The sequence below is a fragment of the Oryctolagus cuniculus genome, chromosome 14 (assembly GCF_051225735.1).
Source record: "Oryctolagus cuniculus isolate XC-2025 breed Fujian yellow rabbit chromosome 14, ASM5122573v1, whole genome shotgun sequence".
Classification (NCBI taxonomy): domain Eukaryota; kingdom Metazoa; phylum Chordata; class Mammalia; order Lagomorpha; family Leporidae; genus Oryctolagus; species Oryctolagus cuniculus.
In genome coordinates, this window is record NC_142880.1 from 96,648,654 (window position 1) to 96,674,117 (window position 25,464).

Here is a 25,464-nt window from a genome sequence, read left to right on the forward strand (position 1 = left end):
CAGCTCACGGCCCACCCCCCCGGGGCACCCAGAGCCCAGCTCACGGCCCACCCCCCCGGGGCACCCAGAGCCCAGCTCACGGCCCACCCCCCCGGGGCACCCAGAGCCCAGCTCACGGCCCACCCCCCCGGGGCACCCAGAGCCCAGCTCACGGCCCACCCCCCTGGGGCACCCAGAGCCCAGCTCCCGGCAGCCCTCACAGCTCAGCCCCCCCAGGGCACCCGTGTCCAGGCCCCCCCAGCCCTCACAGCTCAGCCCCCTCGGGGCACCCGTGTCCAGGCCCCACCAGCCCTCATGGCCCACCCCCCCGGAGCACCCGTGTCCAGGCCCCCCCAGCCCTCACGGCTCTCCCCCCCCCCGGAGCACCGGTGTCCAGGCCCCCCCAGCCCTCATGGCCCACCCCCCCCGGGGCACCCGTGTCCAGGTCCCCCCAGCCCTCACGGTCCTCCCCCCCGGGGCACCCGTGTCAATGCCCTCTAGCCCTCTGCCCTGTTGCTCCCCCTCTTCGTGGAGGAACGACACAGGACCCTGCGCTGTTCTTTCGTCTGCTCGGCCCTCCCCGGGTTTGCTGCTGGTCCTTCCCGGGTTGGCTACCGACCCTTCCACCTCCGTGGAAGGGCGGTTCCCCCTGCCACATTCCCCACTTCCGCGGGGGAGAGGCACACCGCCAGCCGGCTCTCTCGGGGGCTGCACAGGTGTTCCTTCAGATAGATGTTCCTGGTGCATGTTGTCTCTCTCCTCCTTTATAGTCCTCTTCCACCAATCCCAACTCTGCTACCCACACGCCGAGTACGCTGCTCTCCTCCAATCAGGAGCAGGTCCTGCTGTTTATTGGTTGAACTGGAGGCAGCTGTGTAGAAGCTGTTTCCTCCTCTCCCAGCGCCATATTGTGGGAGAGCAGATGCATAGAATAAGTCTTAATTCGAGTAACAGTCTAGTCTGAGTTGCTCCCCACAATGGCCCACCCCCCTGGAGCACCCGTGTCCAGGCCCCCCCAGCCCTCACGGCTCTCCCCCCCCGGAGCACCGGTGTCCAGGCCCCCCCAGCCCTCACGGCCCACCCCTCCCAGGGCACCCGTGTCCAGGCCCCCCAGCCCTCATGGCCACCCCTCCCAGGGCACCCATGTCCAGGCCCCCCAGCCCTCACGGCCCTCCCCGCCCTGGAGCACCCGTGTCCAGGCCCCCCAGCCCTCACGGCCCACTCCTCCCAGGGCACCCGTGTCCAGGCCCCCCCAGCCTTCACAGCCACCCCTCCCAGGGCACCCGTGTCCAGGCCCCCCCAGCCTTCACAGCCACCCCCCCAGGGCACCCGTGTCCAGGCCCCCCCAACCTTCATGGCCACCCCTCCCAGGGCACCCGTGTCCAGGCCCCCCAACCCTCACGGCCCACCCCTCCCAGGGCACCCGTGTCCAGGCCCCCCAGCCCTCACGGCCCACCCCCCCCCCGGAGCACCCGTGTCCAGGCCCCCCAGCCCTCACGGCCCACCCCCCCCGGGGCACCCGTGTCCAGGCCCCCCCAGCCCTCACGGCCCACCCCCCCCGGGGCACCCGTGTACAGGACCCCCAGCCCTCACGGCCCACCCCCGCCCGGAGCACCCGTGTCCAGGCCCCCTAGCCCTCACGGCCCTCCCCTCCCAGGGCACCCGTGTCCAGGCCCCCCAGCCCTCACGGCCCTCCCCCGCCCGGGGCACCCGTGTCCAGGCCCCCCCAGCCCTCACGGCCCTCCCCCCCGGAGCACCCGTGTCCAGGCCCCCCCAGCCCTCACGGCCCTCCCCCCCGGAGCACCCGTGTCCAGGCCCCCCCAGCCCTCACGGCCCTCCCCCCCGGAGCACCCGTGTCCAGGCCCCCCCAGCCCTCACGGCCCTCCCCCCTGGGGCACCTGTGTCCAGGCCCCCCAGCCCTCACGGCCCTCCCCCCCGGGGCACCCGTGTCCAGGCCCCCCCAGCCCTCACGGCCCTCCCCGCCCCGGGGCACCCGTGTCCAGCCCCCCAGCCCTCACGCCCTCCCCTCCCCCCGGAGCACCCGTGTCCAGCCCCCCAGCCCTCACGCCCTCCCTGGGGAAGTAGGGGCTGACCCACTTTAGGGAAGAACTTGCAAGGACTCCTCCATCTCAAGCACTTGTACATGTGTGCAGCATGCCTGTGCAGTGTGCTTGTGCTGCACACGTGTGCACACACGTGTGCATGTTTGCCTGCAACAACATACATGGTATGTGTATTCACCCACAGGGTATTCCGTTCCTGCGTGTTCAGCTCATGCATGTGAATGTTCGGCATGTTTGCGTGTGCACACATGTGGTTGTTTGTATGTGCTCAGATGGAAGTGCATGGCGTGCACCTGCACAGGAGGCCTCGGGGACAGTGACCTCGGGGACAGTGGCCTCGGGGACAGTGACCTCGGGGACAGTGACCTCGGGGACAGTGGCCTCGGGGACAGTGACCTCGGGGACAGTGGCCTCGGGGACAGTGACCTCGGGGACAGTGACCTCGGGGACAGTGGCCTCGGGGACAGTGGCCTCGGGGACAGTGACCTCGGGGACAGTGGCCTCGGGGACAGTGACCTCGGGGACAGTGGCCTCGGGGACAGTGACCTCGGGGACAGTGGCTGCCGGTGCGTCTGAGTTCCAGGAGGGACAGGACTGCCGTGTGCCCAAGTGGCTGACTGGCGTGTGGGCGGGAAGTGGCAGGTCTGAATGCAGCGCCAGGACCCCCAGGGCCGTCTGGAGCAGGCGGGCCCCGGCCCCACCGGCATTTCTGAGACTCGGAGCCGGGCCTCCGTCGTTCGGGGTCCTGGGTCTCGGGGCCGAGGACAGGTGACTGGCCACAGGCCAGGTGGAGGAGCCACAGAGCGACCTCCTGGCCGAGCCCACTCCTGTGCAGTGTGTGTGCGAGAGAGAAGCCCGCAGCTCCTGCAGGGGCCGGGCGGGGGTGCCGACAGGAGAGCCCAGCGTTTGCCCCACGGCGCTGAACCCGTGCTCCAGGCACGAGCCGTCGGCGCCCACCAGGCGGCGAGCAGCCTGCAGAACAGTGCACAGCCCCGGGCACGCGGCGCCGGTGTCGGCACTCAGAAACACCGTCCTCGAAGGGCCCGCGGCAGACGTGGGGAAATGTGTGCCTGCCTTTCTCCGGGGAGCACTTGGCTCAAATTAGCTTCCGCCAGAGGAAACACAGGTCCCCGCTCCCGTCGCCGACTCCGCGGCTCCGTCTGCCTTTGACACACGCGATGGCAGGTCCAGGGACCGGTCCGGCCGCCCTCGCGACGGCTTCCTCAGGACAAGCCGCTGGCGGCACCAAGCGGGACAAACGGCCCGGGGCGCTGGCCTGATGGCGCCTGCGCCTGGGAACCGGGGTCCCCGAGCATTCGCACCCCCCGCTGTTGGGGGTCACAGCTCCACATCTGGGTGGCAGGGTCCAGGGCTCACCTCCCCCTCCCCACACCCGCACCCAAGGCTGTGGGGGCAGTGGCAGCGTCCGGCACGGGGCAGGCCGGCCAGGGTGTGCTCGGCCCAGACACGCGGGTCCTGTGTTGAGAACATCATTTCCACTTCTTGCCTTTCTCGCCCGTCCATCTCTGCACTGTTCAATGTGCTTTTTCCAGACCACGTCCGTGGTCCCTCACCCCGCCTGGATTTATGGCACAGGCCGTGGGGTCCACTTGGCGTCGGGCCGCAGTCTGTGGGGCGGCCGAGTTCCTGTCTAAGTTAAACCAGATGGGAGTGTGTCCCCCGCTCCAGCTTGGCCGGCGCTCGTCCGGAAGCTGAACACAGCCCAACCACGGGGTCCCATCTTGTGCTGCCAGACGGGGAGGGGCTGTATCCCACAGTCAAACCCCAGTGCTTGGTTCAGACTCAGTGCCCTGTCACGTTGGGAAACAACTGAGACGCCGACGCGTCCAGACAACCCCGCGTGACAGTCACTTTTCCTGTGCTGTCACAGTGAATGTGCTGTCCTTGGAGTGGGCTGGCGTGTGTGGACAACACGGCCTTCACGAACAATCAGCTGTGTGCCGCCCACGCTCCTCGCAGAAGTCCTGCCGAGTCACCTCTGTCCTCCAAGCCTGTGCCCCCGGCGCCCGGGGCACCACCACCCCCGAGCCCAGGGCGCAGAGCGGCACGCGGGGGCGAGGCCGGCAGCAAGCCCCCACGAGGCCAGGCAGGAGCTCTGCCCCACCGCTCAGCAGTGCCGGCGTGCCACAAAGCAGACACAGACAACGTGCAAACCACGACTGTGGCCGTGGCCCGGCAGGAGTTTAATCACAAAACAGATGCGGGACGTGCGGCTTGAAGCCCCTGAGGCCTCGGTCACTGAGCCTGCCCTGGCCTGAGCGGCTGTTACCAAAGAACAGACCTCTCGCCCAGGCTCCCCTGGCCCGCGCACTCCAGGGTTGAGACCCCTGATTGAAGGAATCCCACACACAAACACTCCCATGTCTATCCACACACGCAGGTGTCCAACCACACACACGTGTCCACTCATGCACGTCCACCACACACACGTGTCACCCATGCACACACATGTCCACTCATGCACGTCCACACACACACGTGTCTGCCCATATACACGTGTCCACTCATGCACGTCCACTATGCACACACGGGTCCATCCGTGCACAACGTCCACTGTCGCTCCCCCTCTTCGCGCAGGAACGACACAGGACCCTGCGTTGTTCTTTCGTCTGCTCGGCCCTCCCCAGGTTGGCTGCTGGTTCTTCCCGGGTTGGCTACCGACCCTTCCACCTCCGTGGAAGGGCGGTTCCCCCTGCCACATTCCCCACTTCCGCGGGGGAGCGGCACACCGCCGGCCGGCTCTCTCGGGGGCTGCACAGGTTGTTCCTTCAGATAGATGTTCCTGGTGCATGTTGTCTCTCTCCTCCTTTATAGTCCTCTTCCACCAATCCCAACTCTGCTACCCACACGCCGAGTACGCTGCTCTCCTCCAATCAGGAGCAGGATCAGCTCCTGCAGGTCATCACTCAAGTTGGCAAGAGGCAGCTGCGTAGAAACTGTTTCCTCCTCTCCCAGCGCCATATTGTGGGAGAGCAGATGCATAGAATAAGTCTTAATTCCAGTAACTTAGTCTAGTCCGAGCTGCTCCCCACAGTCCACCATACACAAGTGTCCACCCACGCACAACGTCCACCATACACATGTGTCTGCCCATGCACACACGTGTCCACTCACACACATACCACACAATGCACACACGTGTATGAATGCACACACATGTCCACACATGCACACCCTCTAGGTGACCCAACCCAGCCCATGGCAGTTGGGAGGTACCTTAACTTAGCAGACTCCGGATCACTAACAGCAAAGGCGTGAAGTCCACATGGCTGCCCAGCCCAGGGGGAGACGTGCAAAGTCCCCTCAGCTGACCACACGTCCACTGCACCCCAGCACCCTGCAGCAGCCTTCACTGGCCCCCAGAAACTGGAACACGCATGGAAAACGTGTAGTCAGCCAGGACACAGCCCAGCAAATCAGCACCTCGCCATCCTGGGGGCGGGGACAGGCGCCATCACAGCCCAGGAAGGAGGCTGGCGAGGAATCAGCCCGGTGGCATGGACGCCGGGGACAGCGGCGCGATGTTGGGGGCCGGTTCCTGGGAAGCCAGGGCACCAGCGCCGTGTCAGGACTGGTTTCTCGTGGCGACACAATTGCTCCCTGTCTCAGAACCAGGATTCCCTGCCGCATCAGATTAAGGGATGAAGTTCACTACAGAGTTAAAGGAACCACTGACCCAGCCCAAGGCCGCTGGCCACCGTGGCGGGCGGGAGCGGCTCCTGCTGGGTTCCTGGCAGAAGTGGGGGTTACAGAGACCTTTGGAGAACGAGGCCGCCATCCCGCGAAATCAGAAGCGATTTCACCCCACATGGACGCGCTGGCGAAGCTGCCACTCAAACGTGTGCACGGGGCATGTGGCAGAGCAGGCGGGGGCCGCTGACCGCCCCCTCCGGGCAGACTCGGGAGGAAAGCAGGCGTCCCCTCCAGTACGGGCAAACCCAGCGGCAGCCCCTCCCCCGGGTCTGCAGGCCTCGCCCTCGGCGCCCTTAGGAAGAAGAGGAGGAGGACAGTTGCGGGCGTCAGGCCTGGTTGTGTTGCAAAACAGCAGCAAGGCAAGACAAGCCCACCAGCCGCGCACCTGAGGTCCCACGGGCGTCGGAGACCCCCAGATCTCCCAGGTCCCACGGGCCTCTGAGAGGGCGGCCGCAGAGCCGAGCTCCAGGGCGGGAAGGCGGGCAGCGGCTGTGTGCCGTGAACAGTGAGCACAGCCAGCCTGGTCATTAACACAGCCGTAAAACAGAGCCGAGCGGAAGGCAAATGGCGTGAGAAGCTCGTCCCTGGTGACTGAGACGACTGCCGGGCGAGTGAGCGTCTGAAGGCCCAAACAGCCTGGGTGCGAGGAGGGGACAGCGGCCCCGGCTGCTCCAGCACAAACAGACCTGGGCCCGAGAGCCCCCCAGATCCCACAGGTGTCAGAACCCCCAGATCCCACAGGTGTCAGAACCCCCAGATCCCACAGGCATCTCAGACCCCCAGATCCCACGGATGTCTCAGACCCCCAGATCCCACAGGTGTCAGAACCCCCAGATCCCACAGGTGTCAGAACCCCCAGATCCCACGGGCATCTCAGACCCCCAGATCCCACGGATGTCTGAGACCCCCCAGATCCCACAGGCGTCTAAGACCCCAGAGGTATCAGACCCCCCCAGATCCCACAAATGTCTGAGACCCCCAGATCCCACAGCTATCAGAACCCCCAGATCCCCACAAGGAGGGCACAGCAGCCCGGCTGCTCCAACACAGACAACAGGTCGGGGCCTGACGCGGCCGACATGGGCCTGGGTGGCGCCACCTGGCGGAGCTGAGGCCCTGGCAAGGGCTTGTTCCAGAGGCCAGCTGGGGGGCAGACCCCCCCAGTGCTCTCCCACCCCACCCCCAGGTCAGCTGCAGTGTCTCCACAGGGAAGGGGGCCGGGCCCTCAGGTTTCCGGGGTGCTGCGGGCTGTCACCCTGACACCAGTGTGTGAGCCGGCCATGGCCCTAAAGATGTCCCCTGCCCACATTCCCTGCCATCACAAGGCCAGTCCTGTGGCAGGGCCGACTTGAGCGCCAGACCCCCCCCCCCCCGCCCCCGCAGCTGCCCCAGGGGGGCTCCCACAGCAGCGTCAGTGCCGGGAACAGAACGGACACTCTGATGGGTCGGCGTGGGCAGGGAAAGGAAGCCCTAGTCACTGACATTCGGCTCCCTGTCCCGGGGGGTGGGGGGTGCGGGCCGAGGTGGGGGGCTTGGTGGCTGCCAGGAAGGAGGCCAGACAGCTCTTGGGCCGCTTCTAGAAAGCACTGATCCCGCCCTCCTGACGTCCCCACCCCCACCCCCAGAGGCCGCGCCTGTAGAAGCCATCACCTGGGGTTTAGGATGCGCATGCCAAACTCCCAGCCAACAGCAGGGGGCGTTGGTCTGCGCTGGGGCCAAACCCTTGAGCAGTGAGAGAGTGGGGGGGCTTCAGCGGACAGTGGGGCCACCCGGCTCCGAGGGCAGAGCCGCCAGGTGCGGAGCCAAAGGCCGCACGCGGAAGTCCCACAGCTGGGAGGAGCCGGCCCAGTGGGCACCGCGAGGCGAGTGGCCGGGCAGTCTGGGAGCACCCACCTCCGGGTCCGCCCTTGCCCCCGGGGCGTGGGCTTGCGGCCTCCTGCGCAGGGAACACAGACGCTGGGCGGCGGGAGGGTCCAGGCCTCATCTCCAAGAGCGGGAGAGGCTTCACCCACACGGGCTGCGGGAGGAGGCTCCCGTGGGGACCCGGGGTTCTGCTCCAGTGTCGGGGAGACGCCAACACGCAGCGCGCAGCAGCGGCGAGCTGAGCCCCCCGCATCTCCGCGCCCTGCGCCGCCGCCCTGGGCACCCACAGCGCGGAGGGACACCCGCCCGGAGCGGCCCGCCGCTGCCACCCTGCAGTTCCCCGGCGGTGCAGGGGCGCAGGGCCCTCCTGTCTGCCCTTCTCTTCCTGGGCGAGAGGCCGGGAGCTCCGCTGTCCCCTTCGGAGACGTGGCTTAGGCGGAGGAGGGGCACTCGGTGTCGGTGTGCGAGTCGTCAGCTGCAGAGGCCCAGGTGGGCAGCGGAGTGGGGCGCGGGCTCCCTGAGGCCGGCATTCCGGGGACACTGACCCTGTCGCCGAGAGGGAGAGCCATGCAGCGTGCCCACCTGGGGTTGGGAGGGTCCTCTGAACCTCTAAGCTGCACGCGGACAGGGGCAGAGTGCGCCAGGACGCGGCACTGACGTCAGAGTGGGCACAGGTGATGCCTGGGAAGGGTCAGGGTCAAAGGAGCCAGTGGCGCCGGAGCAGGAGGGGGCAGGGCAGGGCACAGAGCCGGACCGCATGCCTGGCCACGCACGAGCCAGGTTTGACTGGTTAGTGACCCCTTATTCTGGACACCCAGACAGCCACAGCCCCAGCTGGAGTGGGGAAGAGGCCAGGGTCGCCCTGGCCTTGCAGCTGGCAGAGTCACCCCAAAAGGTGTGTCCAGGTCAGGCGCTCCGAGGAGGACCCGTGCAAGGTGGAATGCGGGCGAGGGTCTCGCAGCCCAGCAAGACCACACTGTCCACAGCCTCCAGTGCGGGGAGACAGGTGATGTCCCCTCCAGCCTCTGGGAGGGCCCTGCCCTGCCAGCACCCTGACCTCTGACCTCAGGCACTGAGTTTTGAGCCACCGGTCCTTACTGCAGCCGGGAGAGATGGACGGTGACCCGCCTGCCTGTGTCACTTCTGGAACCTGAGGGAACTGGCCACAGCCAGGCCAGGGTCAGTCCCAGGGCTGCGTCCTCACCCTGCAGTGACTTCAGGTTTTGGTCTCTGTCCTCGCTCGACCTGCAGGTTTACAGAAGCCGCAGGTCCTGGGGCTCCCTGGAGATAGGTACGGTCACCCGTGCTCTAACTGCGCAAGGCCCATACTGTCCCCAGCCACGCAGCCCCTCCGTGGCACCCACCACAGGGCGGAGGCCCTAGCTTCGAGGTTCTCCTTTCTCACCGCTCAGGAGCGAGGAGACACAGCCCACCACCCGTGATCTTGGGATTAGCTTGAGTGTCAGGGTCAGCGCTGTGGGAAGACCGGGGGTGTCGATGGAGCGATATGCGGACTCTCCCAGTGCCGCGTCACCACGAGCCTGTCGGCCCCAGCACCGGCTGTCTGGAGAGACGCGCGGGATGGATCGCGTTACACGGAGCGCGGGCGCGGGGGCAGGATGGATGCTCCCCCGCCCGGGGACGCGGCGCTGTGATGGATACCCACCAGCACTCCCAAAGAAGGATGGCGCCAGGCGGGAGCCCCCGCGCTAATCCATCTTGTGGGAGCCCAGATGCTAATCTCCCCGCACCTGGCTCACTCACATCCGTCTTGCCCTCCCCCACCCAAGAACAGACAAGCCGCTGACCAGGGCCCGCGCTTGCCGCAGGAGCCGCCAAGCACGGGGCTGCACTGCCCGACAGAGGCGGCTCTGCAGGGCACGGGTGGGCGGCAGACGGGCACCCCAGGGAGCTGCTTGTTCTGCCTGCACCTTGGCTGCCGGCTGATCCTAACCACTCCCCATGAGGGGGGACGATCCTCCCTGGTTAGAGACGTGCTTGGGGGTTGCTATCGTGTCTGGTGCCCCTGCACCTTGGGAGGCAGGCGACCAAACCCGACCTTTCCCCGGGGGACAGGGCCCTCCCGCCCCCGCGCCGTGATGTACAGGACACGCTGGGAGGCCGTCCACCCGTTTCCCGGATGGGCTTCCCTTAGGGGGAGCGGGTCACAGAGGAAGAAGCGCATCTTCTGGGCTGAGCACCCCAGGCCGTGGGGGAGGCGCAGGGCAACAGCAGCCTCACCCGTCCAACCCCTGGGATGTCCGAGTCTGGGAGCCCGAGTCCATGGACCGCACCCCTCAGTGCCGCCCACCTGGGGCCGTGGAGGGTGGGTCAGGACCTGCGGCCCTGGCTGGCTGGGGCAGCCTCCATGCCGGCCACAGTGACCCGGGCACTGCATTTCCAGGGCAGCAAACTGACTAACCCTGTCTGGGACTTTGGCCTTAGGGGCTCTGCTGACCCTGGACAGCCAACAAATGCCTTGTGGACAGGGGACCTCAGGCAGGGCCGGAACCGCAGGCCAGAGCTGGGCTACACTGTGGGGCTCAGGAAGTCCACTATCGGGGCCGTGGTGAGCGCTCAGCCCCACGTCTGAGTCCCGCAGCTGCGGGGAGAGCCCCGTGTCCTTTGGGATCCCTGCTCTCACAGACACGAGAGCGGGAGGGGACCCAGGAAGTCCACGGGAGCACACGAGTGGAAGATAATGTTTGTTTCAGTGCAAAAATGATTTTGAATCCACGCATAGTTTTTCATGATGCACTTTTCTCAAAACTTTTGAAGACTCTGTGCATCGATTTCAGTATCTTTTTTTTAAGATTTATTTATTTGAAAAGCAGTTACGGGGTGGGGGCGGGAATAGATCTTGCATGCGCTGGTTCACTCCCCAAATGGCCCCAATAGCCAGGGCGGGGCTAGGCCAAGTCCAGGAGCCAGGAGCGTCTTCCAGGTCTCATGGGTGCAGGGGCCAAGGACTTGGGCCATCTTCTGCTGCTTTCCCAGGTCCCAGCAGGGAGCTGGATCGGAAGTGGAGCGGCCGGGACTAGAACCAGTCCCCATATGGGATGCCAGCATCACGGGCGGCAGCTTCACCCGTCTACGCCACAGCTCTGGTGGCAACACCGGTGTAGCCCTGGATTTCAGCACCTTTTGCACCAAGATAAACTACTTCTTAATTTCCATTTCCACACACTTCCTGAAATGCCCTCGTATTGGGCTCCACTGGCCAGACCAGGCACGACACAGCTCTGTCTCAGGCTGGGGGCTGGCGGCCAGGCCCGGCCACTCAGGGGGCTGTGTCCTCCTGTCCACCTCCCCAGGCTGCTGGCTGCCGTGGTTGCGGCTGTCCCTGGCCCAGGAAGCACAGCCCAGTCTCGGCCTCCGTCATCACCCGGCCTCTCCCTGGGTGTGTGCCAAGCATCCCCTTTAAAGGGACACAGCTGTCTGGCCACTCTGCTGCAGTGTGACAGTTGACAGTTAACCACGTCAACGGTTCACGCCTGCAATGACGCCGTCTCCGAGTAAGGCCACGTTGTGCATGTTCACGGGGCCACGTCTCAGCCCGTGGCACCGCCGGCCTGGGAAATCCCAGTCACTGGTCGCTGGCCGCTGGCAGGGGCAGGTGGAACTTCCTGTGTGGCCGGCAGCAGGGCTGCGGCTCCGGGTGGGAGGCCGCGGCCAGTCGCCTGAACTGTTTCTATTATAGTCCTGTTTCTGTGACAGCCTGGGGACCCCTGGGCACACCCGAGTGTCGTCTGCGGAGGTCCTGGCCCCCCGGCCCCTGCCGTTACTCCTCACTGCTCGTGGGCAGCCCCGGCTCAGCTGGTGCCCTTGTTGCCCTGGGTGTCCCGCTGCGGGCAGGAGCAGCCCCGTGGAGGCCCAGTGACCGCTGCTGCTGGAATCTGCAGCCGGGCGGGGGCGGCTCTGCTGCGTCCAGCACTCGACTCGGGACAGGGCCACGGCGACCCGGTGTGAGCAGCTCAGCCTCAGCTGAACACGTGAAAACCGGAACGAACCGGAAACGCAACAGCTCTTCTTGGGTCCCTCAGACAAGTAAGGCCACAGGGCAGCTGCCTCCCCCCGAGCAGAGGCCAGAGACCCTGGCGGGGAGCAGTGCCGGGCAGGAGACCCTGAGGGCTGAGGCTCACACAGACCAGCCTGAGAAATAAAAACCTGGGGGTGGGGATCCAGATTCGTGCCTGTCACCTCCAGGGCCCCCCAGGTCCCCACAGAGCAGATCAGGCAAAGCCCCTCCTGCCCCAGCAGGGGAGGGGGAGGAGCCCTGTGAGGGAGGCCAGGACAGGAGTGCCCCTTCGCAGGGTGTGCCCTAGGAGAGGTCTCTCAGCCGGGGCCTCCCTGCCGGTCTCTCAGCCTGGGCACCCCAGCCCCTCGGGCCACCTGCCTCGCCCGGCCGGCTCACAGCTGCTCCCTCACCCAGCACGTCACAATACCTGTCAGCGGAAAATTCCGCAGTGTGCTAACGGCAACACAGCACCCCGGGGAGACACTGAGAAGGCATTAGAACCAAGCCAGATACGGTGGTGACGTGGGAGAGAGCAGACCAGAAATTCCACACGGATGTCAGCAGTAACCCGCTAAGGACTCCAGTGCGACCGCAGACAGCATCAGGGAACAGGTGGGTCACACGGGCAGAGAAATTCTGACCGAGTCAGAGGAAATGCTAGAGACGGCGGCACAGTAATAGGAAGAGTGCCTGTGAGGCCGTGACCGGGCTGAGACCACGCCCCTGAGCAGGCTGAGACCACACCCCTGAGCAGGCTGAGACCACGCCCCTAAGCAGGCTGAGACCACACCCCTGAGCAGGCTGAGACCACACCCCTAAGCAGGCTGAGACCACGCCCCTGAGCAGGCTGAGACCACGCCCCTGAGCAGGCTGAGACCATGCCCCTGAGCAGGCTGAGACCACACCCCTGAGCAGGCTGAGACCACACCCCTAAGCAGGCTGAGACCACGCCCCTGAGCAGGCTGAGACCACGCCCCTGAGCAGGCTGAGACCACGCCCCTGAGGTCCGTGAGCAGGCTGCACACACCGGGACGACTGAGACCCTGGCGATAGAGATGTCCACGCTGGGAAGGGAAGCGCTACCCAGGAGCTGTGGGGCAGCCACGGGCGGTGTGCCACGGCCCACGCAAGCGGCAAACAGCAAGAGGAGGACAGAAGCGGTCGTTGGAGCAGGAACGACGGGATTCCCAGCAGATCCCAGAAGCTCCGCGCCCCAGGCAGTACGAGGCAAAAAACTCAGGACATCACAGACGCGGGAGGGACGTGACGGACGCCAAGTGGGCCAGAGGGGCCCTTCCTGGGAGGAGCTGACGGAGCCGCCTCCGAGACCTGCCAGCCAGGGGCGCGCAGGACGCCGGCGGTGCCGCCCAAAGTCCGCCAGCCTGGAGTCTGCCCTTCTCGCACACGCGTCCTGTCCACGGCTTTGCTGCCGCCTGTCTGCTCTCGTGGCTAAGTGGGCTTCTCGTGGACCACTTCCCGTGGCTCCAGCTTTGTCCTGCCCTTCACAAGCCTTGTCTTTCCCTGGTGCTCTGACCACCTCCGGCACTGGCCCTGCACGGAGCTGAGTCTCCAGCACCCAGTCCCCACTCCTGCTCCTGCTTCCCTCCCCCGCCTTCTCTGCCTGTCAGGATTTAAAGCATTTAAAGATTGTTATTTATTTATATTGAGAGGTAGAGTTACAGACAGAGAGAGGGAGAGACAGAGAAAGAGGTCTTCCATCCACTGTTCACTCCCAAATGGCCGCGATGGCCGGAGCTGGACCTGTCCAAAATCAGGAGCCAGGAGCTTCATCCAGGTCTCCCACGTGGGTGCAGGGGCCCAAGGACTTGGGCCATCTTCCACTGCTTTCCCAGGCCACAGCAGAGAGCTGGATCAGAAGTGGAGCAGCCGGGACTAGAACCAGCGCCCATGGGATGCCGGCGCTGCAGGCTGTGGCGTTACCCACTATGCCACAGTGCCCGCCCTGCCTGTTGTGATTTTAACTGAGCATTTATGCAATTCCACTTTCTCTCCTTTCTCCACAGGTTCGTCACGTTTCTTCTTCTCATCCTTGCACTTTTTAGTGGGTGCCCTACTGTGTGCACCCTGTGGTCACACTTGCTTCACAGAGTTCCTTACAACAAAACATCCAGAATCCGTTCTCCCATCGCATGCAGGATAGATACACCCCTGAACAAACCTAATTGAATACATTGTTGCTGTTATTATGAACAAACTGTCATCTGTGGCCAGCACCGTGGCTCACTAGGCTAATCCTTCACCTGCGGCGCCGGCACCCCGGGTTCTAGTCCCAGTTGGGCACCGGTTCTGTCCCAGCTGCCCCTCTTCCAGTCCAGCTCTCTGCTGTGGCCCGGGAGTGCAGTGGAGGATGGCCCAAGTGCTTGGGCCCTGCACCCGCATGGGAGACCAGGAGGAAGCACCTGGCTCCTGGGTTCAGATGGGCGCAGTGCGCTGGCCATAGCGGCCATTTGGGGGGTGACCCAACAGAAGGAAAACCTTTCTTTCTGTCTCTCTCTCTCTCACTGTCTAACTCTACCTGACAAAAAAAAAAAAACCTGTCATCTGTTAGAGGAGTGAAGAAACCACCACTTCAATGAAGCTGAACAAAATCAGGAAATCAACCAAGGCCGACGCTGATTCTTTGAAAAGATCAGTAAAATCCACAAGTCTCTAGGCAGACTAAGCAAAAAATGAAAAGGACACAAGTTATCGAGATCAGAAATGAAAGAGGACATCGCCACCGACCGCGCGGACGTTAGCGGACAGCACAGGGCTGATGCCCTGGGCGAAACGACCAAGTCCCGGGAGGCCGCGCTCTTCGGGAGCTCAGGGACGTGGACGCCCTGACCGGGTCGGAGAGCTCCCGCGAACGCGGTCAGAGTCACAGCGCCCCACACAGACAGCACCAGGCCCAGCGCGTTCTCTCGTGGATTCTGCCGGACATTTAGCAAAGACATTTTCCAACACCCGGAGAAGCAACGTGAACGCTTGCTAACCCCTCCTACGAGGCCGGCGCTACACTAACACAAAACCAGACAGACACTGCAAAGAAAGAACGGGTCAGCGTCTCACAAACACGCTGCCAAATTCCTCAACAAAACAATGTCGACATCAGTCTGAAGGGGCGCACAGTCTTTGTGAAGGGGCCCAGAGGAACCCTGCGGAGGGACTTCAACCACATCAATGTGGAACTCAGTCTCCTGGGAAAGAAAAAGAAGAGGCTCCGGGTTGACAAATGGTGGGGAAATAGAAAGGAACTGGCAACTGTTCGCACGATCTGTAGTCACGTACAGAATATGATCAAGGGGGTTACACTGGGCTTCCGTTACAAGATGAGGTCAGTGTATGCTCACTTCCCCATCAACGTGGTTATTCAAGAGAATGGGTCTCTTATTGAAATTAGAAATTTCTTGGGTGAAAAGTACATCCGAAGGGTTCGGATGAGGCCAGGTGTTGCCTGTTCAGTGTCTCAAGCCCAGAAAGATGAATTAGTGCTTGAAGGAAATGACATTGAACTTGTTTCAAATTCAGCTGCTTTGATTCAGCAGGCAACAACAGTTAAAAATAAAGATATCAGAAAATTTTTGGATGGTATCTATGTCTCTGAAAAAGGAACAGTTCAACAGGCTGATGAATAAGACCTAAAAGTTATCCGGCTGCAGAAACAAGAACCCAGATTGTGTCTTGTGGTATTTTAATAATGCAATAAAAGATTATTGATTTAAAAAAAAAAAAACAATCACATTCAAAAGCGAGAATCACACACCATGACGAGGCAGGCTTTGTCCCAGGGTGCAAGTCTCATCCACACTCAAACCCGAAGGGTGAGCCAATCCACCACCCACAGCCGAAGAGGAAAACGGGGGGTGGGGGGATTTGTTGGTTGCATTTGAGAAACTCCACAGCCATTTTTTTGATAAAAATCCTGAGAGAACTAGGTCTGGGGGCAGCTCCCCCAGCCTGACGAGCGTTGTACAAACCCTGCAGCTGGCGCTACGCCTGAGGTACACTCAGAGCTGCCCAGCGAAGTGGGCAGCAGGCGAGGACGGCCCTCACCACCGCCCTGCACGACCCCCAGGCAGCCGGCCACGCCGTGAGACGAGAGGCGGGGCACGCCAGGGCAGACACAGCCACAGGGCACCGGGGCTCACCCTGCTCTGCGTCTGTCCACCGTCACCCAGAGACAAACAGAGCAAGGCCCAGCACCGTGCTGGGCCACCTTAGGGGTGGGGGAGTGGGGCCCCCTCGCAGCCACGGGCGCCTCCCTGTCCTGCGCGCCTCTGTGTCTGCTGGCCCAACACGGCCTTGGGCGCCCGCACGTTCCCTGGAGTGGGCGTGAGCAGCCCTGGGGTTTTCAAGGATCGATTATTTATTTGTTTGTTTGTTTGTTTGTTTGAAAGGCAAAGAGAGAGCTTCCATCCACTGGGTCACTCCAAAAATGGCCACAACAGCCAGCGCTGGGCCAGGCTGAAGCCAGGAGCCAGGAGCTCCATCCGGGTCTCCCACAGGGGTGGCAGGGACCCAGCACTCGGCCCATCCTCCGCGGCTTCCCCAGGCCATCGGCAGGGAGCTGGACGGGAAGTGGAGCCGCTGGGCGCTGAGCCAGCGTCTGACCCCGACCCCGGCGTCGCAAGCTGCAGCTTAGCCTCCTGCACCGCAGCACCAGCCCTGCGTCGGTCCTGCTCTACACCGAGAAGACGGAAATCGGAGAAATCAAGGCTGTGACACGGGAGCACAAGGCACTGGGGGGACAGTCGGGTGCCAGCCACACCCAGCGCCCGCGCCCTGGCCGCTGCACACCCTGCCCTCCAGATGGGGAACTGGCCGCCTGCCCCGCCGCGGGGCCCTCACCCGCACAGCCCAGGCGCTGTGTGTAGCAGCTGCAGCATCCCAGTGCCCACATCTGTCTTCCCCAGCACTTTTTTTTTTTTTAAGAGAGAAAATGGAAAGGAATAAAAAAATAAAAAATGTTAAAAATGGGAAGGGAGCGAGACTGAGTGGGAGATGCAGGAGATAGAAGGCACACGTGGGTGACACAGAAACTATGACATAGTCAAATTTTATTAATGACTCGCCCATATGCATTCAGAGAATAATTAAGTATTCACAGGTGAAATTAGCTGATAGGGACGGCTGTCTCGGGCGAATCGAATGAGCTCCGATTCTATCAACAGTTTTCAACCAGTGTCCCTGGTTATCAAACCATCAAATAAATTTGTCCACTCTCTTCCTCTGGGGAGGGGGGGAAGAACTTTAATTATCCAGCCCGGGCATATGGCAGGTCATTAATAAACCCAGTTATCGGGCGGCAGGTTCCCAAGCCTCGCCGTTATCCATCTTTTATCTAAATAAACATTTGGGAAATGTCCTTAAAATTATTACAGCTACGTCGCCCCCGCCCCCAGCAGGAATTTCTAAGCGGAGCCGGCCGCGAGTGGCTGCAGAGCTGCGGCGTCCCCCCGGCCTCCGGCTCCTCCCCGGCGGGGCGGCTCGGGCGGGCCCGGGGCCGGGCTGGGCTGGGCGGCCGCACTGATGGATCTGGCCGACCTGCAAATGCAGATAAGGGGCGCGGCACTCGGCGGCACCCGCAATGTCTATTTACCCAGCTTTCTGTCCGGGCGCGTTCTTTATTTCCATGCCACATACATCAGTGACAAGTGGAAGGCTTGAGCAGCGGTAATAACGGAACAGGCCCACAGGTTTGCCTTCGCAAGGCGCAAGACAGAATTCTTTTATCAAAACAAAGAAAGCTTCATTCCATCTCCAGGAGGGCGGTGGGCGTTCCGGAGAGACCTGCGGGCGCTGTGCGCGGCATCGCCGCACTGTGGCGGTGAGCGCTGTCCCTTCCCGGACACTGAGTGACCCAGATGGACGGACACAGCAAGACGAGCGCGGCCGTGGCCGGTCGCTGGGTTCCCCCCGGCTCCGTCTCTGCTCCATGTGCAGGGACAGAGCAAGGAGCAGCAGGGGCTCGGGACGGGCACTGAGTGACCCAGACGGACGGACACAGCAAGATGAGCGCGGCCGTGGCCGGTCGCTGGGTTCCCCCAGCTCCGTCTCTGCGCCACGTGCAGGGACAGAGCAGGGGAGCGGCAGGGGCTCGGGACGGGCAGGGGACGGGTGGCAGACGCAGGGCTCAGCGTCTGTGCCCTCGACACACGGCTCCCTCACGTCTCGGGGGCAGTCCCCCCAACTCCTCTTTTCCTCCCCCAGAGCTGCTGCCTGACATCACAAGGCCCCGCCAAGACCCCGGGCGTGGGGTCCACTGATCTCGGGTCCACGGTCACTCGGGTCCCTTCCCGTTCAACTCCTCTGAGGCCCTGCCTCTCTTTCGTGGCCACTGGGACGTGGCCACTGGACATCCACACTCTCTGTGTCTCATTTGCTTCAAAGGGCTGTCGACCCTAGAGAGCCCCAGCTAGGGCAGGCAGGGCTGGACCCAGACCCCTGAGGGCAGGGGCTCGAGGGCCCAGGGCAGGCAGGCCAGGGCAGCACGCCCTCCTCGAAGCCCTCTCCCCTGTGTGCAGGGTGTGGCTGGTCCCGGAGTCGGGCTCATGGGAAGGGAAGCCACAGGGCCTGCAGGAGACACCCGTCCTCACACGGCTCCCCTCTCGGGGTTCTGAAGGTAAACTCAGCTTATGTGAGAGAACTCCCTCCCCTTGCCTCGATGCCCAGTCCTAGCCCTACGCTGCTGCAGCCTGCGCTGGTGGACAGATGGGTGCACGGATGGACGGTGGACAGGTGGGTGAGTGGGTGACGGACAGACTGATGGGCGAGCGGCTGACTCACTGGTGGGCTCCTTAGCACTGGTCTGCCAGGGCGGCTGTGAGCAGAGCCGTCTTTGCTTACGTGCGGGATCGCCAGCCGGCAGGGCTGCCGCTCCTGGGCTTCTCTCTGGCACACACATGTCTTCCCACATGCGTGTGGCCAACCCCGTGTGTGTCTGGGTCCCACTGCTTCTCCTTGTAGGGCCACCGGTCCCAGGGGTTGGGGTCCACCCAAAAGACCTCACTTAAATCTAACGAGCTTTGCCAAAACGCCCGCCCCATCTCCAAACACAGCAACCGTCTGCTCTGGGCTTAGGACATCAGCGGAGAACTCGGGGACGGTGCGTGCCGCGGGCAGCTGGAGCCGCACAGAGCCTGAGCCAGGGCGGGGGCCAGGCTGCACAGGCGGACGCATGCTTGTCTACTCTGCGAGAGACAGACAGACAGACGGAGCCCACATCCCCTGCTGCCTTCCCGAATGCCTGCAGTGGCTGGAGCTGGGAATCAGGCAGGGACCCCTGAGGCTTGGGCACCACCTCCCCCGGGTGCCTTAGCAGGACACGGGCATCAGGAGCAGAGGCCAGACTTGAACCTGGGCATTGGTGGGGGAGTGGGCGTGGCCACACGCCGGCCCCCAGGAGGAGTGCTGACCGGGGCCAGGCGCCAGGGCTGGACCGCCCAAGCCTCTTCACCCACGAACGGGCAGCGCCGCTGCCCTCGGGGCTGGGACCAGGCCACGAGAGTGCCTTCCACGCTGCACAGAGGAACCTCTGACCCCGGTCTGAGCTACTTCTGCTCTGTGCCCGGTCTTCCTAACGCTGTTTCCTGTTGCCCAGCCTTCGAGCTGGGTGCCCACCCCTCCAGGTTCTCGGCGATTGTAGCTGCTCCCCTCGCCCACCGCTGTCCGTGCTGGTCACATAACTAAAGAGCGGCACTTCCTGTCCCCGGGGCTGCACCAGGTGAAAAATGTCAGCTATTTCCACACTCCAGAGACCCAGCTGCTACAAGCATTAAAAATTACTTAGAACATAAATGTATGGCATTGTGATTACACTGGATGGTGCTGTCGTAAATGAAGTGCACTATAAATTGCCGTTGTGAATTAAAATGCGGCTTATTAGGAGTGGCAGAAAGCAATACAGGAGCAGTAAGCTTTCGCATGATTTCCCCCCGGGTGCTGGCCGCCGACGTGGTGGCGCGGCCCCTCCTGCCAGCTGCACCCCAGCCCCTCCCTTGCTCTTCACCTCCCGGCTCCCCCGTCTGCGAGTCCCAGGCGTTTCCCGAGGGTCTGCACTGTGCAGTGCCCGCGAGACTTCCCTGATGGAGGGCCAGGCAGACACGGGACCCACAGGGCAGGCTCCGTCACAGGTCAGTCTGCGCCCGCGGCCGGGTGGCACCGACAGCGACTCAGGACCTGGTGCTAGGCACGCTCCCGGTTCCCGGGCATGTGTGGTAGGCATCGCCGGACGTCCGCGGCGATGGAGAACACACTGGGGGTGACAAACCCCCCGTGCTGGGACACAGACTCGGGCCTTTCCCCAGCTCGGTCACAGAGACGATGACTGGCCGACTTCCAGGAGGCTCATCCTGGGTGGAGCCCACCACAGCTGCCTCAGCCCTGGGGACAGCGGGGACGGGGGATGCGTTCGCCCCAGAGCTGGGCTTGGTTAGGAAGACGACGCAGTGCTTCTGGGAGGGGACAAGGCTGGCGTGTCTGAGGATGGCCCGCTGGCCACGAGGAGGAGCTGCAGAGAGAGGGCGTGGACGCTCTGGAATCTTCCAGGGCCACTGTGAGCGTGCCGGATCCACCACCGTGCAAGCTCCCAGCTCCGCCAGACTCGCGCCGAGACCACGAGTGCACCTGCTGCAGCGCCCCCCCCCCCCCCCGCCAATCCCTCTTCAGCTTCTGCATCTGCCTCTCCTCACTGGACTCTGCCCCAGCCGCTCTGTCCTCACTGGACCCTGCCCCCAGCCACTCTGTCCTCACTGGACTCTGCCCCAGCCGCTCCGTCCTCACTGGACACTGTCCCAGCCGCTCCGTCCTCACTGGACACTGTCCCAGCCGCTCCGTCCTCACTGGACTCTGCCCCAGCCGCTCCGTCCTCACTGGACACTCTCTCAGCCTCTCCGTCCTCACTGGACACTGCCCCAGCCCCTCTGTCCTCACTGGACTCTGTCCCAGCCCCTCTGTCCTCACTGGACTCTGCCCCAGCCGCTCCGTCCTCACTGGACTCTGCCCCAGCCGCTCCGTCCTCACTGGACTCTGCCCCAGCCGCTCCGTCCTCACTGGACACTATCTCAGCCTCTCCGTCCTCACTGGACACTGCCCCAGCCCCTCTGTCCTCACTGGACTCTGTCCCAGCCCCTCTGTCCTCACTGGACTCTGCCCCAGCCGCTCCGTCCTCACTGGACTCTGCCCCAGCCGCTCCGTCCTCACTGGACACTGTCCCAGCCGCTCCGTCCTCACTGGACACTGTCCCAGCCCCTCTGTCCTCACTGGACACTGCCCCAGCCCCTCCGTCCTCACTGGACACTGCCCCAGCCCCTCTGCCCTCACTGGACTCTGCCCCAGCCGCTCCGTCCTCACTGGACACTGTCCCAGCCGCTCTGTCACACATCAGTCCAGAACCTTACCATAACGATGGAGAAATGCACCCCAATTTTTCCCACATTCCCCAAACATCTGCGTGGCCACCCATCAGTATCAGGCACCACAGGAAGCCCCGACGGCACCCGGGCAGCGGAGTGGGTGTGGAGCGGAGTGGGTGTGGCCTCAGCTCCCTGCGATGTCTCCTGAGACAGAAGTGGGGTCGCAGAGCTCAGGAGCACCTCCCTGGAGCCGGCCTCGGGGTCTCCACGCACAGCGGCACGGGAGACACAGCCCCGGCCAGTGACAGCCTGGAGCCGGCCTCGGGGTCTCCACGCACAGCCACACAGGAGACACAGCCCCGGCCAGCGCCTCCCTGGAGCCGGCCTCGGGGTCTCCGCACACAGCCGCACGGGAGACGCAGCCCCGGCCAGCGCCTCCCTGGAGCTGGCCTCGGGGTCTCCACGCACAGCCGCACGGGAGACGCAGCCCCGGCCAGCGACGGCCTGGAGCCGGCCTCGGGGTCTCCACGCACAGCCGCACGGGAGACGCAGCCCCGGCCAGCGACGGCCTGGAGCCGGCCTCGGGGTCTCCGCACACAGCCGCACAGGAGACACAGCCCTGGCCAGCGCCTCCCTGGAGCCGGCCTCGGGGTCTCCATGCACAGCCGCACGGGAGACGCAGCCCCGGCCAGCGACGGCCTGGAGCCGGCCTCGGGGTCTCCACGCACAGCCGCACGGGAGACACAGCCCCGGCCAGCGACAGCCTGGAGCCGGCCTTGGGGTCTCCACACACAGCGGCACGGGAGACACAGCCCCGGCCAGCGCCTCCCTGGAGCCAGCCTCGGGGTCTCCACGCACAGCCGCACGGGAGACGCAGCCCCGGCCAGCGACGGCCTGGAGCCGGCCTCGGGGTCTCCACGCACAGCCGCACGGGAGACACAGCCCCGGCCAGCGCCTCCCTGGAGCCAGCCTCGGGGTCTCCGCGCACAGCCGCACGGGAGACACAGCCCCGGCCAGCGCCTCCCTGGAGCCGGCCTCGGGGTCTCCACGCACAGCGGCACGGGAGATACAGCCCCAGCCAGCGCCTCCCTGGAGCCGGCCTCGGGGTCTCCACGCACAGCCGCGCGGGAGACGCAGCCCCGGCCAGCGACGGCGGGGAGGCTGCAGCAGGGCCGCCCGTGTCCACGCCCGTCGGAGACCCTCCCCGGTCTCTGCACTGTGACGACGCCGCTGCACTGAGTCCCGCTCCCGTGTGTTCCACAGAGGGCAGCTGTCGTCCAATCACAGTAAACCCGATTTCTTCAGAGCTCTGCTAATCTGTTGTGAATCTTTAATCAGTTCCTAATCTCTCTTTTCTCCAGATACTTTTTTTAAAAAAGATTTATTTTATTAACAGAGTTACAGAGAGGTAGAGACAGAGAGAGAGAGGTCTTCCATCCGCTGGTTCACTCCCCAGATGGCTGCAATGGCCGGAGATGCACCGATCTGAAGCCAGGAGCCAGGAGCTTCTTCAGGGTCTCCCATGTGGGTGCAGGGGCCCAAGGACTTGTGTCATCCTCCACTGCTTTCCCAGGCCACAGCAGAGAGCTGGATCGGAAGTGGAGCAGCCGGGACTCGCACCAGCGCCCATATGGGATGCCGGCGCTTCAGGCCAGGGCTTTAACCTGCTGCGCCACAGTGCCAGCCCCATCTCCAGGTACTTTTAATTACTACTTATTTTTAATTACTCTTAAAGTTCACTATATTGTTTTAGGGACGGACCTCGTTTTACACAGTCACATGTCGCATAACAACGCTTCCACCAGTGACAGACCACACTCAGGACAAGGATCCCACAGGGTCGCGTGGCCGAGTGGCCCGCGTGGCGTCCGACACCCGTGGGTCTGAGCAGGTGCCCGCTGTGATGCGATGGAAGCGCCTCACGCAGCCCTGGGGACAGAATCCTGTTGCTAAGCAACGCGCCACCGTGTCTCCTGTGGTTTTGTGCTTCTGACTCTGCAGATCCTGTTGTCCCGGCTGTCTGCCGTGGCTCTGCCGCCCTCCCGGGTTGTCCCTCCAGCTCAGGACCCAGAGGCCTCCACGCTCCCGCCACTCCTGGAGCCCACTGCGCACTCTGATTCTGTGCGCCATTCCGGGGGGTGTGCTCGGTTCACTTCCTGCTGGTCCTCTCCTCACCTGCTGTCTTCCCTGTGTAACTGTTCTGCAGAGGGGTGACTGCTACTGTCGCGTGTTACATTCACAGAACCACCTGTGCCTACTTGGTTTCTCGCGTGCATGACTGTGTCAGCATTAGCTGACACCAAAAACCATCAGTCTTACAACAAAAGGAAACAAAAGAAAAAAGTCTCTCATCAACATGGGTATACAAATTCTAAACAAAACTTCAGCAGTAAGATCCAAGTTGGGGCTGGTGCTGTGGTGCAGCAGGCTAAAGCCTTGGCCTGCAGTGCCGGCATCCCATGTGGGCGCCGGTTCAAGTCCCGGCTGCTCCACTTCTGATCCAGCTCTCTGCTGTGGCCTGGGAAAGCAGTGGAGGATGGGCCAAGTCCTTGGGCCCCGGCACCCACGTGGGAGACCTGGAAGAAGCTCCTGGCTCCTGGCTCCAGATCGGCACAGCTCCGGCCGCTGCAGCCATCTGGGGAGTGAACCAGCGGATGGAGGGATGGAAGACCTCTCTCTCTCTCTCTCTCTCTCTCTCTCTCTCTCTCTCCTTCTCTCTCTGTGTAACTCTGACTTTCAAATACATAAAACTTTTTAAAAAGTAGATAAAATAGCAAGAATCTTCAAACGAACACCAAGAATCCGGCCCTGAAGTTCTCATCACACCTCCTGTGTAATCTGTAGAATTCCTAGAAGCTGCTAGAAACAGCAAACAAAACAAAACAAAAACAAAAACAAAACAACGTGGCCCATCCCGAGTGCAGGCCAATGCCGAAGACCAAACGCGTGGTCATCACACAGGGGCACGCGTGGGGGTACGTGTTCCTGGGGTACCGTGGTGACAGCATGGGCTCCATCAAGGGAGTCCGCGTGCCCTCTCAGCCGCCGCCCCACTGCACTGGGGATCCTGACTCCCTCGCTGTACAGCATAGAATAACTTATAATATGGAATCCATACAGCACGGGCAGGTTGTGCACTCCAGCTCCCTGCTCTTGAACGACAACAACAACCACAGCACCCAGATGCTCGCCTGTGATGAACAGTCGGAACCCCCCGGAGACGCAGACCACGAAGACCCAAGTCAAGACTGGGACGGGGGATGGACAGCACGCGGGGCGCCCTGCCCGTCTCCTGGGATCCTGCGCCCACGCTGGCCCGGGCCGCCCCTCAGCTTCCTGCTAACGTGCACCCTGGGCACCCCAGGCACCCTGGGAGGCACGGTGCTGGTCCCTGCCGCCCACGTGGGACACCGGGATTGGGTCCTGGGCTCCTGGCTTCCGCCTGGCCCAGCCCCACCTCTTGAGGCCTCTGGGGAGTGAAGCGGCAGGTGGAGACCTCTCCCTGCGTGTTTCAGCCACTCTCTCTCCCTGTCTCTCTTTCAAATAAACAAAAGTTAAACCAAAACGACATGTGCTGGCCCAAAGTTCCTGTCCGGACCTGCCACGGGGGGTGAGTGACAGGTCCCGGAGCTGCAGGAGGGGCGGGCTCCCCTCCCCAGGACTCTGGGATGCTTTGCCGGGGGAAGTCCCGAGGCCTCGCACACCCATGAGGACGGGACTGTGGCAGTGTGCACGGAGGGGTGACAGGTGGGGGGCTTCAGGGGAGAGGAGACCCTGAGACCCTGGGGACTGGTCTCGCTAGCATCACAGAAAACGGCCTGGGTCCCCACAGCCTTGGTCTGGGCCAGGGGGGCTCCAGCATCTCAGCCCCACCATGAGAGAAGCTCCCAGGAGTCAAGGGCAGAGAGGGGCCAGAGCGTGCCCAAAACGTAGCCAGGGCCCAAGGGAGCCACTGAGCCGAAGGCCACGAGGACGTGGGTGGCCGTCAGGGGCGGGCGGTGGCCCCGCAGCCCAGTGGAGCAGAAGAGCCGGCGCCGCCTCAGCTGTGCAGCAGAAAGCCCGGCCCGGAGCGGCTCAGGTGGCTCCGGCGTCCCCGGCGTCCCCATCTGCCGCACCCATGCCGGCCACGCCCTCCCTTGTACTGACCTGGACGGTGCTTGGGGTCCCAGGGAGAGGGCAAGCAGGCAGGACAAGGCCCCAGTGTGAGGGTCAGGGTCAGGGTGGGCTGACTCCGCCCACCGGCTGAGCCTCACCCCGTCCCAGCCCCCAGGCCCCCCCCCCCCGCCTTGTCCGAGCAGAGCAGCTCTGGGCTCCTCCTGCCAGCGGAGCACCTGCGGGTCCAGCACAGGCTCACCGTCCTTGTGTCAGGCAGCTCTCGCACCCTGGGGCAGTGGAAAGGACCTCTCACACCCTCCAGGGTCCCGTGGCCAGCCTGGGGACGCGCCATGCCCTGAAGGGGGAGGGGCAGGCT

The 25,464-nt window shown here is 63.6% G+C and overlaps 1 long non-coding RNA gene and 1 pseudogene across 2 annotated transcripts in view; one reads left to right on the forward strand and one right to left on the reverse strand.

The window, feature by feature from the left end:
* Window positions 1-25,464, reverse strand: part of LOC149122447 (uncharacterized) — a 34,869-nt gene that overhangs the window by 5,952 nt on the left and 3,453 nt on the right. The gene's annotated exons all lie outside the window — the stretch shown is intronic.
* LOC100345053 (large ribosomal subunit protein uL6 pseudogene) lies at window positions 2,325-15,376 on the forward strand (annotated as a pseudogene). Its single transcript, XR_016220906.1, has 3 exons — window positions 2,325-2,608; window positions 10,065-10,188; window positions 14,673-15,376. The product of XR_016220906.1 is annotated as a large ribosomal subunit protein uL6 pseudogene (transcript).